The sequence below is a fragment of the Chiloscyllium plagiosum genome, unplaced genomic scaffold (assembly GCF_037043375.1).
Source record: "Chiloscyllium plagiosum isolate Xiang-an unplaced genomic scaffold, Cpla_swu_hap1 HiC_scaffold_8, whole genome shotgun sequence".
NCBI lineage: Eukaryota > Metazoa > Chordata > Chondrichthyes > Orectolobiformes > Hemiscylliidae > Chiloscyllium > Chiloscyllium plagiosum.
The window spans coordinates 97,929,167-97,934,342 of record NW_028270146.1 but is presented as its reverse complement, the minus strand read 5'-3'; the positions used below and the strand labels follow the sequence as shown (position 1 = coordinate 97,934,342).

Genomic DNA, 5,176 nt, shown 5'->3' with positions numbered 1-5,176 from the left:
ATGCATGAACCAACAGTATTCCATCAGATCGAAGACATTTACTACACAGTTCTTGCTGTCGTTGGAATTCCTGGTAAGAACTTGCTCACCTCTTAATCACGGTGAATGTGTATTAACATATCTCACATGTGCATCTAAAATGTTGAGTCATGTCATTTTAGACCATATGAAATAGGTTCAGGATTAGTCCATTAAGTCCATCGAGTCAGCCCATTTTGCTGATGTGTTTCTCAGCCCCATTCTCCTGACTTCTCCCCATGACTCTTGACCTCCTTACTCATCAGGAACCCACATATCTCTGCCTTAAATCCACTCAATGACATGGTCTCCACAGCTGTCTCTGACAAAACATTCCACAGATTCATCACTCTTTGGATGAAGAAATTTCTCCTCATCTCGGTTCCCAAAGATTGTCCTTTCACTCTAAGGCTATACCCTCGGGTCCTAGTTTCTCTTACAAGAGGAGACTCCTTCCCCACATCTGCTCTATCCAAGCTTGTCAGTGTTCTGTAACTGTCAATGAGATACCCCCTTCATTCCTCTGAACTCCATTGAGTACTGAGTCAGAGTTTTCAAGCCCTCCTCACCTTGTGACTGAGTTGGTAAATTATTCACTTGCTGTTTAATCTGTTGGGGCATTGCCTTCCCTCCTGGTCTTCAGTATCACTGTTAATTCAGGTGAACAGAGATCTATTTATGCACAGTCATAATAATGGACCCAATTAGGAACAGAAAAAGACTAGAGTTGGAATGAAATATGGGATGAAAGAACATGGAGAAAAAAGAAAGATAGAACAAAGAGACAAGAGTGAAGATTTCAAAGTAGAATTCCTTCAGATCTGTTGCTGGACAGTGCATTAACAATGATGACATTGTTGAAGGGGTCAGTCACTCGGGACTTGAAGGACTGTAGTGGTTCTGTGGCAGTATCCTTACTTTGGAGGCAGCAGGTCTACTCCCAGCGACATCACAGATGTGTCCCTGAGTGTGACATTATCCATTTTGGCAGAAAGAATAAAAACAAGCCTACTATCGAAACGGTGAGACATTGTGGTGTTCTGAGATGTAGAGAGATCTGGGCATTCCTAGTGTGTGAATCACTGAAGGTTAGTTTACAGCTACAGCAAGTATTCAGGAAAGCCTATTGAATCTTATGTCACCTTCAGTATGTGTAGAATTATGTGTATGGCGGCACGGTGGCACAGTGGTTAGCACTACTGCCTCACAGCGCTAGAGACCCAGGTTCAATTCCCGCCTCAGGCGACTGACTACGTAGAGTTTGCACGTTCTCCCCGTGTCTGCGTGGGTTTCCTCCGGGTGCTCCAGTTTCCTCACACAGTCCAAAGATGTGCAGGGCGGGTGAATTGGCCATGCTAAATTGCCTGTAGTGTTCGGTAAGGGGTAAATGTAGGGGTTTGGGTGGGTTGCGCTTCGGTGGGGCGGTGTGGACTTGTTGGGCCAAAGGGCCTGTTTCCACACTGTAAGTAATCTAATCTAATTTCGTGCACCCAGAATGAACATGTGGTAAATGGGGCTGAGGGATACCTGTAAGCTCTCTGTTCAGAGGTGGATTACACATCTCTGGATCAGGTGGGATCTGATTCTTGGCCTTCGGGCCAGCGTTCCCTCTAATTTTCTTACCAGCTGCCTGGGTCTCCATGGTCGATGTTCGGCAATAACTTCCAGAACGGGAAGTCAATGCTGCAGTCGGCGTGCTGATTCCGAACGCTGTGTGCAGAACCTCAGAGTGGCTTATTGGGAATGTTGCTCTAAAACATTCCATCTATCAGCAAAACCCTCTGTTCCCCTCTCCCTCATATACGTATTTAATTCCACTGAACTTCATCCATACCATTCACCTGAACTAATCCCTGTTCCAGAGGCCGCCTTCATTCTCACTATTCTCTGGGTTAATATGTTGATACTGATAGTCTCTATGTTGCTGGCCCCCACAGTTAGAAACACCCTCCCTCTCCATGTCCACTCTATAACGCCCACGATAATATTAACACAGCATTGTGAGAGACATTTGTGGAGAATATTGCCAAAATGAAATGGGATCTGGACAGGTCATGATCAAATTGATACCATCAGGTCTGAACAGCCAAGACCCTCCCCTTTACCATCGTCCTCTGACCCACCCGCAACCTCCACCCAGTTTGCTGAGTTGATACGCTCCACCACAATGTTCACTGTCTGAGCGGGGCCTTACTGTTATGTTCCACTACGAATCAATCCATGCATTGTTCTTGTGTGCTCCTTTCTTTAACAGGGATTTCCTTGTTCTCTTGGATTATGATCTGGAATCCCCTGGCTCTCTGGGATCACTATCTATGATAGACACATAGAGTCATAGTAAAGTGTAGCACAGAAACAGACCCTTCTGTCCAACTCATCCATGCTGACCAGACATCCTAAACTAATCTAGTCCCATTTGCCAGCACTTGGCCCACATCCCTGTAAACCCTCCTAATTCATGTATTCATCCAGATGCCTTTTAAATGCTGTCATGGCACCAGACTCCACCACTTCCTCTGGCAGCTCATTCCATACATTCACCACCCTCTGCATGAAAACGTTACCCTTTATGCCTCTTTTATATCTTTCCCATCTTACCCTAAATTTATGCCCTCTAGTTCTGGACTTCCCCTGCCCCAGGGAAATGACCTTGCTTACTTATCCTATCCATGTCTCTCATGATTTTCTAAACCTCTATAAGGTCACTCCTCAGTGTCCGATGCTCCAGGGAAAACAGCCCCAGCTTTCCAGTCTCTCCCTATAGTTCATACTCTCCAACCCTGGCAATGTCCTTGCAAATATGTTCTAAACCCTTTCGATCCTTGCTCCCCAGAATCATTGGCCTGGATTTCCCGATGCCCAGGCATGTGTTATTCCAGCACGGATAAGAGTTGCACAGAGGGACCCTGTGGAATGCCCATCATTGCCCACTCCGAAGGAATTGCCGACGAAATTCTCCTCAAAAATTCCTCATTACCTCGGACATTCTGCTGGTCTCCACAGAGGATTTGGAAGACTCTTCTGAAATTATGTAAATTGGCACTCAGGAGAAGTTAGACCATTAACTACTGAGTCTAATCCCTGAATAGCTATTCAATAAACCCCATACTTACCTCACCTGTAGTTAACCATTTCCCTCCACAAGCCACATTCAGCATTTCCCACTGTCCTCGGATCCCACCACCAGGCCTCACACCCCTCCGTCCACCACCAGAACAGAACACACTTTCACTGTAGGACCTAACATGCCTCCACAAACCCTGACCCAATATTCCCCCCCTACAGTACTCACAGAAATGGTTCCCACCATGACCTAACCCCCCACAATCCCCCATTCCCCAATGACCCAAGCCAGCCTTGTAATGTATACAGCAGAAAGGTACCCAGGCTGATAGGGTACATGAGAAGAAATACATTCCTGTGGATATGTTGGACTAAGGAGTGATTGACTTGATATGATTAACAGTTAAAAGGTGGAAAAAGTGAACCTATTTTCATCTGTGTGACCGTGCACAGCTATAAAAACTGACCTTGAAGAGCTTTTTATGAACAGCAACGATATTGTGTCTTCAAGAGTGAATACAGGGAAATGACTGACAATGTAGATTATCTGTCACTTGGAGGAATATGGGGGCAACTCAAGAGGCTGAATTATTTATGACTTCAGCATTCTTGTATTGTTTTCAGGGATATCTGTCTATAAATGCTGATGCATAATCCTATTGGTGTAATTGCATTTGTTACAACTAACTTAGTGGCCATTCTCATCCTGACACGTGACTGATGTGGACTCTCCAAATGTATCACCCACTACCGGGTGGCCACGGCAGTTGCAGATCTACTGGTCGTTGTCACTGATGTGATACTGTTCACAATGATCCCGTTTAATTTCCCAGGAACTTACCTGGACACTACTCCTGCAGTTTCCCTTTCACATGTCCTGCTTTCTGCAGCCACGGACATCTCCGTCTGGATCACTGTCAGTTTTAACTTTGATCGATTTGTTGCAATTTCTTGTCAGAAACTGAAAACAAAGTATTGCACAGGGAGAACTGCAGCGGTGGTTATTACAACAGTGAGTATGGGGTACTGCTCGAAAAATATTCCGTGGTACTTTATATATGAATCTGAATATGTCATTGATGATGTGTCCTGGGGGAGGCGGTATTGAGTCAGAGAGATTTTTCACAGAAACTGCATAGACAACCTTTCATACTCTGAGTATTATTTTAACCCCTTTCCTCCCATTCATTCTGATTTTACTGCTCAATGCTCTGACTGTCAGACACATTTTAGTGACCAGCAGGATCCGCAGGAAGCTACTGGATCACAGCAAGAGAGAGAATCACACTGACCCAGAGATGGAGAGCCGCAGGAAATCCATCATCTTACTCTTCACCATCTCAGGCAGTTTTATACTGTTATGGATGACCAATGTTGTGTATTTCCTTTATTGGCGAATTGCAAAAAATTCTTACTACACAGGTCCCCATGATCCTGCGTATATCACTGAACGATCTGCCTACATGCTGCAGCTTTTGAGTACCTGCACCAACACCTGTATTTATGCAGTGACCCAGACTAAATTCAGAGAGCAGCTGAAGGATGCAGTCAAATACCCATTCACTGTAATTGGGAAATTACTGAAATGATAGATACGGTTCATCTTAAAGCTATATTTCTATCACTGTCTTCGCCGACTGTGCTTCTCACTTATTTCATCTCCACACATTTCATCAGAGCATTGACATGATTTTAACCTCTAGAAATGACCATCTCCTTTGGAGATTATCCACCTATGACTATCAGGCTTGTAGCTCTCAAACCTGCAGAGCCACATTTCCGTCCAAACCAGATAGCCCTGACTGATCATAAACTGAAATTGTCCTTATTACATCAACCGTAATTCCTGCTGTACTGAAAATATTTTACCTCTCCCTGCCCATTCTCCTCCATAACATATTCAAGGCTGATCCAACCCCTTTGGTGACTGCAGGGAGTGGAACAAGGTCAGTCTGGTGGGCATCATTAAATATGCGTTCCCTCATTGGAGTTGTTAACATGCTCCAAACAGGGAGTCCTGGCTGACAAATATAAGGAGGAGTGTCAGGGGTTCTGTTCACTCTAGGAGTTGGCTCTGAGCTAGCTGGGGCAGTGT

At 44.9% G+C, this 5,176-nt stretch overlaps 1 pseudogene; it reads left to right on the top strand.

Annotated features, from left to right (window-relative positions):
• Window positions 1–4,670, top strand: LOC148149464 (putative G protein-coupled receptor 139; annotated as a pseudogene).
• Window positions 4,671–5,176: the final 506 nt, after the last annotated feature.